Source organism: Neopsephotus bourkii, unplaced genomic scaffold (assembly GCF_033783945.1).
Source record: "Neopsephotus bourkii isolate Nb327-2 ecotype Australia unplaced genomic scaffold, CSIRO-AGI_Nbou_v1 NB_1825, whole genome shotgun sequence".
Classification (NCBI taxonomy): domain Eukaryota; kingdom Metazoa; phylum Chordata; class Aves; order Psittaciformes; family Psittacidae; genus Neopsephotus; species Neopsephotus bourkii.
In genome coordinates, this window is record NW_026902298.1 from 6576694 (window position 1) to 6590712 (window position 14019).

At 37.9% G+C, this 14019-nt stretch overlaps 1 protein-coding gene across 2 annotated transcripts in view; it reads right to left on the bottom strand.

Moving 5' to 3' along the window:
* Positions 1 to 14019, bottom strand: part of SLC36A4 (solute carrier family 36 member 4) — a 61560-nt gene that overhangs the window by 2463 nt on the left and 45078 nt on the right. The gene's annotated exons all lie outside the window — the stretch shown is intronic.

Below are 14019 nucleotides of genomic sequence, written 5' to 3' on the forward strand. Positions count from 1 at the left end.
TGAATGCCTAAATAATACAGGATGAGCACTCAGACCAGACTGACTGGCAAGTGTGCTTGATAGCTGCACAGCAATGCACAGTCCATAAGTAACTTAAAAGTGCAGCACAAGCATATTTTCAATGTCTGGTAAAACTCTCAGCTAATGAACATGTTGAATGTGTTCTTCTGAAGTGTAAGAGATGGCTGCAGATTTAAAACTGTTAAAAGAACCCTTTTCTCAACTTAATTTCTGAAAAAGCATGCTTTTTCATACAGCTCAATCTCTAAAACAAAACTAAGGAGAAAAAGGAACAAAGCAGAAGATAAACTGCATTTATACTATGAGGTGACAAATTCTACTTTCATGGGTGAAAGATGAAGAGGTATAGCTTGCCCACAAGACAACCACACACACCATATGGCTTGGCTTTATTCCCTTTGGAATGGAAAACTCTTTTATCATTATCTTCCTGCAGCATACACTATGCAGAGATAGAAAGTACTTCACATCATTCGTCCTCACACTGCAACGATTGCTTTGTCCAATGTTACTAGGGAAGACTACACTCACACAGGAGAAGATGGTTTCTTTACCTGAAACATCTTTGCCCTTTACAATGACAGGTAATCCAGGTCACTGTCCCAACACAGAGCAGAGCCATAATGACCTGTTCAAGGAAAGGGCAGATCCATCCCTTTCCCAGAACCGTCCATATCAGTTTCTCAAATGTATGTAAGTAAATTCACTTTTTACAGCACTTTGCATCAGATTTCAAAGCTGTTTACAAAAGGTTTTATAGTTACATTCTTTTTATCCTTATGCAGAAAGATACATAAAGAATGACATCAGAATAAACAGTGATTTAACTCAGGTAACATCCCTTTTGGATGGCAACATACAAAGCAAACCAGGCAGCAAGACACTAAGGAACATTCTCACGCTGCAGGCATGAGCTGCAACACCAAGTGATCTTCATAAAACCAGCAAGCAAAAGGTGTCTGCCACAGCACATGCTGGATTATGCGCAAATGTCTTTCACAATTTAATTAACTACAATCCATGGGCTCAGAAATGACATCTGGTTAGGCTGTTACACCTGAAATGTTGTATTTATTTGTCTCTACAGTAAATTTGTTTGAGCTTTGCTACTGATACTTTATCATACAAGCCTCTTTAGACATACTTCAGTGAAATAATGTAGATAATTGATAGATGCAGCTAGATTTAACAAATAGATGTAAAGCATGCAGCTAAATTCACTAAGATTGAGTTCTAAATGGATGATCCTATACCTTTACAGTACTGACAACCTTCCTACTGTCAATCACTTTCCTTCAGCCACCCATTTCTACAGACCCACCAGAAATGAGTCTGCAATTGAAATTCTGTCCTCTTGTTCTCAGTCTCTTAAAATGAATTACAGTTCTGAGACAGCTAAAGGGCTCCCAACAGTGCAAGCAAAACCTAATGTTTACTGGTTTTGCTGGAGGGAGCAGAGATGAAGAAAAGAGTAGAGAGCAGTGGCTAAGCCTTGAAGAGCTGGCCTTGCTGCTTCCAACGCTGCTAGAAAGTCCTATTTCCCTCCACTCACCATCATTACACCAGACTCCCCAGTCTTTGTCTTGGATATGTTACATATATCAAGCTATGTCACAGGAAAATCCGCAGTGATCCATGATTAATGAGTTGCCTCACACACAGCAAAAGCAAGATCCAGACAACAATAAGTCAAAATAATTTTATATAAAGAAGTTTGTCTTGCCCTCACCTTTGGAAATAAAGAATTCATTATATACCTTTTGATTACTACATAAAGTGAGGAAACAACAGAGTTGCCTTTGCCTCAGTCATTCTCCCAGCCCCTGTGATCAGTGAAAATGTTCAACAAGAACTATCACCACTGGATGAGGATTGAATCAGGGATTACTTGAGAGAACTCAAACCATAAAGGTATACAGGACACGATGGGTTGTATCCAAAAGAGTTCAAGACAAGGGGGAATGGGTTTAAACTTAAACAGGGGAAGTTCAGGTTAGATATAAGGAAGAAGTTCTTTACTGTGAGAGTGGTGAGGCACTGGAACACATTGCCCAAAGAAGTGGTAAATGCTCCATCCTCAGCAGTGTTCAAGGCCAGGCTGGACAGAGTCTTGAGAGACATGGTTTAGTGTGAGGTGTCCCTGCCCACAGCAGGGGGTTGGAATTAGATGATCTTAAGGTCCTTTCCAATTCCAATATCCTATGACTCTAAGAGAACTGGCGAATGTCCTTCTAACACAACTCTATATTGTCCTTGAAAGGTCATGGAGACTGGGGGATATCCCTGGTGACTGGGGGAAAGTAAGCATCAAGGCCAAAAGTATAATCCAGGGAAATACAGCCAAGTCAGATTCACTTTTGTCCTTGGGAAAAAATCAAGGAGCAAATAATCTGGAGCACACTTTTGAGAAAAGAGTGTCTAGAAACAGAAAATGGATTTCTGTATGATAAATCATGCTTGACCAATGACTGATTTATGGATATTGGTACAATGACTTGATTTATGGACGGGGGAAGAGCAACAGGTGTCATTTACCTTAACTTTAGAAAGGTCTTTGACATTGCCTGCCACAATATTCTTGTATCTGGATGGAGGGAAACCAGATGGGTAAAAAACTCACTAGACAAAAGAATAGTGGTTAATGAGTCAGCCTGAAGGCTGGTAAAAATCCTGCAGCTAGTAGGGAAAAGTAAAAGCTCCCTGTAACTGATAAAAACATGAACTGATCACTTAAGATGACATGAATGATGTTCTTTAAGCCTAGAAAGTGATAGTGTGCTCACTACAATCATAGAATAGAATCATACAATAGTTAGGGTTCAAAAGGACCTTAAGATTATCTAGGTCCAACCCCCTGCCACGGGCAGGGACACCTCACACTAAACCATGCCACCCAAGGCCTCGTCCAACCTGGCCTTGAACACTGCCAGGGATGGAGCATTCACAATCTCCCTGGGCAACCCATTCCAGTGCCTCACCACCCTAACAGGAAAGAATTTCTTCCTTACATCCTATCTAAAGCTCTCCTGTTTAAGTTTGAACCCTAACCCTAACCCCTTGTCCTGTCACTACAGTCCCAAATGAAGAGTCCCTCCCCAGCATTCCTATAGGCTCCTTTCAGATATTGGAAGGCTGCTATGAGGTCTCCATGCAGCCTTCTCTTCTCCAGGCTGAACAGCCCCAACTTTCTCTGCCTATGTCCCTATAGCACAAAGTGACAGTGTTGAAGGTGAGCCAACATCCTATTTAAGTCCAAATTAATTTATATCATTGATCATTAATCATAATTCAAAGCTGGATTAAAATTAGTATTTCAAAAGTGATAATTCACAGGGGTTTTTATTTCTGAAGTAAAATGGCTTAAAAATATATTAATTCTTAATTTCAAATGATGTATCATACTATGCAAATAACAGCAGTGCTAAGCACCCTACAAACCAAATACTTTAGTCCCCAGTGAAATTTTAGCCCCTTCTATATGAGAAGCCACACTATCTTAAAAGCTTTTCATAAAAAGCAAATGCTTGGATTAAGTATCTGAATTGGCCTGCTTATTTGGGGCTGGAAAAAGGCAGAGGGCTTTGTTATGATCAGTACTTATTGCATAGGGCGTGTTCTATTATTAATACTGACATGCTAATAAATAACTTCTGAATTTACTGCAACTATCAAAAGTAAATTAAAAAATATTGCCCATAAAGAGATAAGAATCCCACTGCAGTGGATGACCAATCCATTTCCAGAGTAATGCTTAGCAACAGCTGGTGTCACCGGCACAAGTTAGTTAAAGCCTGCTGTGTTGATTGATGATATAGAAAAAACAAGCTGCCAAGTGCCTTGGCTTCCCAGGGAGAGCCACGTGCAGAAGCTAGTTGAGGTTCAGCTCCCTGTGCTGCCAACCTTAGGGAGATTAAGCACTGAATTATGGCCTGCAGTCCAAATCCATCAAAAATTGCAGTCATCTGCAGATGTTTTTAATCTTGATTTGCTGGCATTTCACCTTGCAAAGTAAAGATCAGAGAGAGCAGCTTGCTTCATCGTGTACAGAAACTCAAGTGCATTAGCTGCCTGCAGCTCAGAATGGGGAAATGCAGGAGCACCATGTGTCAGAAGCACAGTTCTCTCCCACAGTCAGCTCAGGGAGAGGTGTGCTCACTGCAGGCTGGGGCTTACTGCACAGGTCAATCCTTAGGAAAAAATACTAAATTTACATGTGTTTCATGAATGATTTTTAATTCAGTAATCCCACAGAAAATAAATAATCACAATTATTGATTTCACATCAAGCTATTTTGATTGCCAGCAATCGTATATTCATCTTTTTTTTCTAATAACCAGACCTCTCAAATAATATGTCCTTTTCACATGACAGTGAACACTTATCACTTTCTAATAGCAGTAAGTAAATCTCATTGTCACATCATTGCTAATATTTATTTTACTTCTGGTAAGCCCAAAATTAGCCATCATCATTAGATCAACTAACAAAGCCAACAAAAACATCTTCACAGTATGTAATACCATCTCCATACTTTGATAAAAATACTTTCACTTATCAAAATTTACTGGAACATTCTTGTGGAAAGAATAGAATGGTTTGGGTTGGAAAGGACCTTATGATCATCCAATACCATGGGCATGGACACCTTCTGCTAGACCAGGCTGCTCAAAGTCCTGTCCAACCTGGCCTTGAGCACTGCCAGGGATGGAGCATTCAAAACTTCCTTGGGCAGCCTTGCCCAGTGAAATTACGTACATTTGCTGTCTATGGTCTTCATATTACTAAAAATAGTGTAAAATAACACAAAAAAGTGAATTATGGTATGTTTGAAATTCACCAAACCCCCTACCTTTTTACTGTCACAAAACCTGTTGCAGTGATTTCATCGTTAGCTCTGGATCAGACTATATTTATAGTATAATATTCAATTTAGAGTACTTTTGTTAAACAAAATTAACTTCATGATTTAAGTATAGGAAAGATCTTGCACTGGGTTTGTTCCCTTAACATTGATTTGGTTGTTGGAGAATTGCTTTACTCTCAACCTAAACTGAAGGAGCAGTTAATTCCTTTCCAAGATCTTTGCGAATATTGATTTAAGGATGCAATTATAAACATGGAGTTAGAACACTGATCTACCCATTGCCAGTATAAGAATCAATTTAGAAAATAAGTGAATTTTTAAGAGCACAAAACTGCCACAAGTTTTGTCAAGTGGAAGAGATGATACTGCTCTTTCTAGATCAGATGGGGAAGAATTTTCTCTCAGTAGTTTTCCTTTAGAGAAAAAGTCATGAAAGAAACAAGAAAAAGGAATTAAGACAATACTCACAGGAGAAGGGTAATATAAAAATGTATCAGGATGGACTAAGAGGATTTTCAAACATAAGTAAAGAAAAAGGATGAAAAATTATAGTAGAAGTGGATTTAGCGGCTTATGGTAAGGTAGATCAGTACTGACTTGCTTTTGGGGATAAACAAAAACTGATGGTTAGATCAATCTTGAATGTAAACAGCATGTCAGAGAAAAATCATATTTTATAGGTTAGGCACGGCTGAACACTACAGAGCACCATGGAGGACTGTTAACATGGTCAGAAAACACAGGAGGTCAAAATTCTGCTCTACCCCACCAACAAATATCAATACCTCAGTGGTAATACTCTGTATCTGTGTAAATGAAAGTTTGGTGTGTACCCCATAGACTGAATCAGCCAGTATGTTTATTGGTTAATTATACCTCATCATTAAAATATTTACTAAAATAGGTAATGTAAATAAGTAGAATATATTTTATGTAATTTGCACAAAATATATAATATTGATTAGAGTTAATCATAAAAACAGTACTTAGTTTCAGTTACTGGATGAAAAGCAAAAAAAATGTAGCACAAGAACATGCACTGAATATGGACAGATTAGGCACACACTGAAGATGAGTGCTCCTTCAGACCTGAGCTCAATGATATCCTATCACAAAGACCTTGAAGGATCTATTACAAATGAAACTAAGAAATCTTTCTGTACTAAGGACTGCTCAGATTTTATCCCTCCCTTTTGTTATCACAAGATATCTTATACACTCTCACAGTTAGTGATTCTTTTTCAATGAGACAAAGCACTTGAGAATATAGTGTAAAGAAAGTCCTATAATAAGGAAGAAGAGTAAATGACAAGGTCTTATCCAACCCTTCCACTTATAGCGTGAATTTAGTTAGTATATCCACGTGAGCAGATCATTCAGCCATTTATAAGCATCTTCCTCTTGAGAGTGAGTTGCAATATTTCAACAAGGCAGGGGAAGGAAAATCACATAAAAAGAAAATCAAATAGAAATGTGAAAATGTAACAGTGCAAGCATGTGGTTTATTTAATATGCTATACACAATTTCTTAATTTTGCTCTGGTATTTTAAGGCTGTGTACCTTTATTATGACAAGTGATCTTTAAAACTTTCCTAACTGCAGCAGGCTGGTGAAGTCATTACAAGGAAGTCATAAAAGACTTAATTCTCATACGGGTCCATCTGTATATCTTTGCTGCCCATTACACATGGTAAAGGTAGAGGAAACAAAACAGGATAAAAGTTTAAAAATTGCTAATTTTGACTAAAGGCAATTCAGAAGACACCACAAGCTGTTATTACCCAGCAATTCCTTTCTATTCTTTTATCAAACAAGACAGATATTTGTTTGAAATTGTTGTTTGAAAGCCTATCCCACTCTGCTCAGCACTTGTCACCTGGAGTAACGTGTTCAGCTTTTGGACCCTGATATACAGAAAGGATGTGGAGAGCCTGTAGAGGGTCCAGAGAAGAGCCACAAAGGTGATTCAAGGGTTGGGAAGCTGCATGCGAGGAAAGGCTGAGAGACATGGGTTTGTTCAGCCTAGAGAACAGAAGGCTCAGGGGAGACCTTATCACCATGTTCCAGTATTTAAAAGCTGGCTACAAGGAAAACAGAGACTGTCTTTTTACACAAGGAGTCACATGGAACGCAAAAGAGGTCATGGGCACAAGTTACTCCCAGGGAAATTATGGTTGGACAGAAGAGAAAGATTTTTCACAATGAGACAATCAGCCATTGGAATAATTTCCCCAGGAAGTGGGGCATTCCCCAGCACTGGACACTGTTAAGATTTGGCTGGACAATGTGCTGGGCCATCTAGTCTAGGTCATGTTTTGCCTAGAAAGGTTGGACCAGATAATCCTTAAAGTCCTTTCTAACCTGGGATTCTATAATTCTGTAATTGTGAGGATCAGGTTATCAAGCCACTAATCACGAATAACACTAAGCCATCATTTGTATTTTAGCTTTTATGCTACATGAAGCACTAGCAAAGAAAATGCCTGGAGTGACTAATTAAAGCTATGAAGTAATTTTTTAAGAAACAACTTGAAGCAAAGCAATGTATCACTTTAATCTAAAAGAAAAAAGCAGTAGGATGCCAGCATACACACTGGCAGAAACGTTACCCTTTGATGGCCCTAAGTATTTTCTTTATTGCCAATTGTTTTCAATACACAGAGAAAAAGCTCTCAAATATTTTCAAGGAATGCTGCTTTCGTTACCTTTATCCTTTGCAGTCTTCAAAAGGCTTACTTGCAATCTGCCTATCATTTCTAGCATCTTGAAAGAAAAACTTTGCCCATTTGGCTCTCTGCAGAACAATGTATCTATGCATGAGAGAAAATGTTTTTCCCCATCTATAAATTAGGAAATTATTTTGAAAATAAAGGGCTTTTTTAATTAGAAGTCTGCATTCAGGACCTCCTGCCAGTTGCCATACAGCCTAGGCAGCAGATGCCTTGCTGGGGCTCATTTTAAGAGACTTCCAATCTATTTCCATTTTTTTTTCACTCAGTATATATTAAATATGGTTATTTTGCTTTTCAAATTGTAAATGTTCTCTCACACTAACCTAGTGATACAGGTGGGTAAGAACAGTTTTCACTCATATTCATATGAGCTCCCAGAAGACTGCAGTCAATCAGAGATGCTGACTGCACATTCCATACCTTCCCTGGAAAGCAGAGTTTGCTCTCTACCAAGTAGTGCTACTAAAGGAATGCAATCACTTCTAATCCCTGCCACTCTTAAATTTGAGTAAAACCTTACCTAAATTCTCCTTGTCAGTTGAGTGATAACCAGAGTGCCACACACAAGTAACTTAAGGAAGTGTGTGTCAATTCTCTGGTGAACTCTCTGCATGGACAGAATCGATAGCAGGGAATCTGCTCGACCACAGTTTGCCTCTACTAGAGCCACAGTTGAGTATCGTATCGGTTTACTTATAAGCAGGAAAAATAATTACCACTAGAAAACTAAAACAAAGTGCCAAGAATCTGTAAACATAAGATGTACCCAGGTATCTTTAGCCAAGTCACTTCCTTCTTGCTCAGAAGTCAAATCTTTCCACATGCCACACTTGTGACTAAGACATTAAAGCATGTGCATATCACTGTGTGAAACATTATCCCAAACAGTTAGTTTTACTAGTTAGACCATTTTCTTCTACAAACTTATTGTTAAGACAGCATATCCAAGAGAAATTAAATTCCATACACTGTTGGGTTATGATTTTCTTTTTGTCTTGTTTTTTGTTTGAGTTGCAAAGCAATACTCTGAAGAAGAAATGGCTTCTGTATGTAAGTTGCAAAGACTGGTAACATCACCTCTTAGCATTCTGCTCCACATTTTACATTGTTTCCTGAAGGGAAACAAATACTTTCAATGTTTTGACAAGAACTTTCACTTTCCTCATAAATTTCTTTGCTCCCGTTATATTCATTCGAGGGAACGCTTAGTAGCACACTTCATAGGTCTTATTTAATAGCATGTATCTGAAAACAACTGAGAATTTTATCTACATGACTTTCAAAAGTATAAGTAACATCATATAAGCCTCCCCACTAAGAACTTGACAGACTTCACTGTCAGTTACCCAGGGGACTTTATCTGAGCAAATACTGCTCAGCTGGTGTTGATGAATTTTTTTGTACTCACTTTTTCCCCAGGTTGAACTACTCCTTAACTAAAACCTTCACCTTTACTGAGCTAGCTTCTCAGCAGGAGAGGACAATGCTCAGCATCTTCCAACTCACTAATTAGCCTGCATGTCTCTATTGGCTAATTAAATGTCCTGTCTGCAAAGAGAAAGATTAAGGAATTCACTGGCTATCCCATCCTTGTTTTAAGCCAGAGCCACAGGTAAGACCACTTGATTAAACACGTCACTCCAAGCTGACTGGATGACACTAAAGATACACACACAACTTTGTAAGAAAGGGAGAAAAATTTGTGATAAATCCCAAGGAGGGAGAAGTATGAAAGCTGGGCTTCCTTTTCCTTAACCCAAGCTTGTAAGGGAATACTGCAAGAAACAGATCAATTCAGCAGCACAACACTGAGATAGCATAAAGATGCCCTAGGCAGAATTCTTACATCTGAAATTCCTGTGACTTTACCAAGTAAATTCTTCAGGCTTCATTTTCACCCATGCAAAGAAATATAAATAAATAGCAACACCAGCAATATGTTTGCTTTAACAAGGCAGCTTGAAAAAGTAGACTTATTTATTTAGTGCTCTAAAACAGAGGAGTCATCCACCTGGGCAATAGACTTGTTTGCTCTTTTGCTGTAAACTGGCTTACATGCATCTTAAATGGTTTTCTGCTGATATTTTCTCAGTGTTGGCAATGAAAATCATGTTTCACTTTTTGAGCTAGACAACACTTCAATGACTGGCAGACTTATCACTCTCAGTTCAATATACTGAGCATCAGTTACACAGCTGCATCAGTGTGAGTAGATGAAAACAACAGTGCACCAGCTGATTGCCACACTAATGCTTTTCTTAATGAAGCTCTTAATTAGCTGCAGTGAAAAAAGGGAGATAGAAGGAGGTGAAAGAGAAGAGAAAGCAATGCTTCTCAAAGAAAGAAAATATCAGCGATAATTAATGCAATACAGTTAAGATACTGTGATGATTAACATTTGGACATCTATAATATCACTACGGCAGGAGTTCACTGTGCTGAATGCCAGATAAAAGCACTATCAATTTTATTTCATACAGCTTTCTTTCCTTCCAGAAAACCTCTCATGCCTTCAGGTGAATGAGAATCTAACTTCTGAATTCGGCACAGACTTCTTGTAAATAGACATCAACAGAGAGAGATGGCAAGACTGCAAGGAAGAGGTAAATTTATTTTTAATCCTATCATAAAATAAAATTGATACAGAATCCCACTATTTTTTACAAGTTCTTTTATACTTATGATGTAAAAGTCCCTGCCCTCACAATTTATAATCAAACAAAAAGCTAAATATAAGATGCAGTAGTTACACGTAAGGACAAAAATAGCTGCCTACTTCAATGCTAAGTGGTTTTATATTTTGCTAGACATGTACGATAGTGTCAGAAATAAAAACATGCCCTACTCTACATTACTATTCAACTGTCCGTGAAATCATACACTAAAAAGGAAACCTTCCTGAAATGATGTTGAAAAGCATCCAAAACAATTTCATTTCTCCATTCAAGAAAACAAAAATCAATTTCATGAGAATATTTGCCTGTGCAATATTAGAGTTTAAAATGGTATAAAACAGAAAATTCTGAAATTTAGTGGTGGTGTTGGAGACCCATACTTTTAGAAAATACCTAGTTTAGTCAAGGACAGAGCTGCCTGAAATGTTTGACAAGCTATAATCAACATCACAGCACTGCTTAGTTGTCTTAACTATGCAATGTGTGATGCAGCAGCTGCAGAACTGTGACAATCACACGCTATCCAAAAAAGCACTCTTTTTACATCACAAGTGATGGCACAGTAGCTCTATGTACAACCAGGATGGTAGAACTTGGATGTTCTGGCCATTATTCAAGCTTCTACCATGATAAAGACAGAAAAGAGTGGCTGTTACCAATGCAAAGCCCAAGGAAGTTGTTTGATTTTCTTCTAAAATCTAATGAAATATTTAGTAATCACTTTGAGATCACTAAATTCCCTAAATTGAGACTTATCCTGCTTTTTCTGCTCCTTCATTGACTAAACTGAATTTCAACTCAAGTAATCATTTAGTTTAGTAATTATCCTAAAAGAAGTTTGCTTAGGCACAACTGCTAATATACACAATACTATCACGAGTGTCCAATAGAGATTTGCTTTCTGCACACAAGGAATGAGATACAATCTGTTTTCTTGACAGGTACATATTCAGAAATTCTGAAAGCTTTATGAATTTTATTAAATAACCATGCTCACCTATGTCGCAGAATAGATATGGTTCTATAACTATAGAGTGGTTAGTTAGGGATGACCTTAAGATCATCTAGCTCCTGTTCCTCTACTGTACTCTCATGAGACCCCTCTTGGAAGACTGAGTACTGCCTTGGTGTCCCCAACATAATCAGGACATAGAAGTGTTGGACCAAGTCCAGAGAGGGCCATGAGGATGATCAGGGGACTGGAGCACCTCCCATATGAAGACAGGCTGAGAAAGTTGGGGCTGTTCAGCCTGGAGAAGAGAAGGCTGCGTGGAGACCTCATAGCAGCCTTCCAGTATCTGAAGGGGGCCTATAGGGATGCTGGGGAGGGACTCTTCATTAGGGACTGTAGTGACAGGACAAGGGGGAATGGGTTCAAACCTGAACAGGGAAAGTTCAGGTTAGATAGAAGGAAGAAGTTCTTTACTGTGAGGTTGGTGAGGCACTGGAACAGGTTGCTCAAGGAAGCTGTGAATGCTCCATCCCTGGCAATAAAAATAATGCAAATAAATTTAAAGGCCACAGCCCTTCAGAATCATATATGAATGTTACATTCTATGGATAGTCTAGAATTAACTAAATACTTTATGGTACTGCATATTAAATACTCTAAATTTTAACTAGTTTCATGTTACCTCACCACATTCTTGTTCACTCTGGCCTACTTATGGCTGATCTCACTCAGTTCTGCTAACAAGAAAAGCAAAGCATGGGACTTTTGAAGAAACTGGACTAAAAATCACTGCTTCACAGTTGGCCCAGACATGTACTGAACTGCAGAGACTGATATCAGTGCAACATGATTTCATCCTACAGATTTCCTGTGGCCAGATTTTCAAACTCAGGACCTCAAAAGTAGTCAATATGAAATCTCCTCAGTATTATACCTCTACATTACAGCACCTAAATAAGCAGACTGCTTTCCTCACAGCCTGATCACCTACTGCTGCATAAGACAAGCTAATGAAATAAATCTTATCGGCATAAAAGTATCAGCTGTGCAAATCTGAACATCAAAGTGTTTTCATACAGTCAAAGCTAAATACCACTTAAGCACCTCGTCAAATCAGAAATTGCTTCCTATAGAGGAACTGATATTTAAAGTGACTTAAATGTATTAACACAAGGATAGTTCAAGACAAGAGTCTGAACGACAGCATTAAACCTAAGTGTCAGACACAGACTGGCACTTGAAGAACAAAACTAAATCCTCAGGGTTTTGGAATACTCTAAGACAGCAACAGAAAAACATTAGGAAAAAAACCAAAGCACTTAAACTTCCACAAATGTAAGTGCTTTTAATATTTGAAATTTTTAGATCTGGACTGCTTATGGAGATCAAATTTTAAGCTATATTTTCCCAGTTCTCCAGAGTTAAATCTTTTGCTTCCAAGAAGTGAACAGGTACATAAAAGCAACTTTAACATCTCATTCAGCATTAATGTAGTTGAAGCTTGAATGCTAAAGCAGAGGTGGTGAAAACCGGACCAACAAAGTTATTAACATGCAGATCAGAAGGAAAACCAGGTTATACGAACAATTTGAAAACTGATGTGATTACCACAAGAAAAGAAATGTAGAAATGCAGTTAGATTTTGCGGAGGACAGGGTTTCAAAAATTCAATTACTAAAAGCCAGACAAAACTGGACAAGAAGTGAAAACAAAGCTTCACAAACCTATTTATTTTGGTTCATAAGCCTTTGCTTAAAATGGAAGAATATTGCATCTTACTCTAATAGACTTTTGTGACTTTGATTTGGGTTAAGGTATCCATCCCATTCAGTAAAAGGTATTTTGGTAAATGTGAAATACTGCAGTAGAAGACACAGCTACTTGTGTTAGCTGCACCAGGGACAGATTAAGAGACTGTAAACTGTGGGAGTTCAAAACAAAGGAAGGACTGTGTTCTTCATCCTTATTGTACAGATGCACTTTTAAAGGCCTGGTCTTGAAAAGCATAATATGGAAGAATTAGCACTGTTGATTCCGCTGTCCAAATGGTATCTTTATGAGAGTGGGAGATCTTAATTTAAATGTTTAATATAAATGCTTTTCACAAATTTCTGGCAATCAGATGAGTATGTAGGCATAAAGAATGGGCACGACATTATACAAACGTATATATTTCTATATATATGGAATGTAATATGCTCTTTAGACAAAATGAAGGATTAAGACTGTACAGGCAACCTTGATTTCACAATTTGATTTCAAAGCTTCACAGAAAAACTAAGGAATTGTACAGGGTAACACAATTCAAGACCAGACTCGAACACAAACCTGCATGCTGCATACTGAATATTCTTGACTTCTTTAAATAATGACAACTTTTCCAGATAGCAATTGTTTCAGTTTTTCAGCATTCACACTACCAGCATCATACAAAAAAACTTATTGGCTATGAATGTTTGGTATCATCCATATAAATGTATTTAAGCAATAGAAAAAAAAGGCTGGACAATGCTGCTAGCAAGAATGAAAGTCATTATTCCTAACTTTTATTTGAGAGTATTTTCGTAAATGTTCATTTACTTGTTGCTGGACTTGTTTAAAATATAACCTCACATACATTTTACCACATTTTTCATTTTCCCTCCTCTTTGTTTCAGCAAAAAACTAGTATCACATACTCCAGTTTCAACTTCAGTAAGTATCTCTACCGACACACCCAGGTGTTTTCTGCTCACACTAGCTTTAAATAACTTCAACATCCTCATGTGAAGAA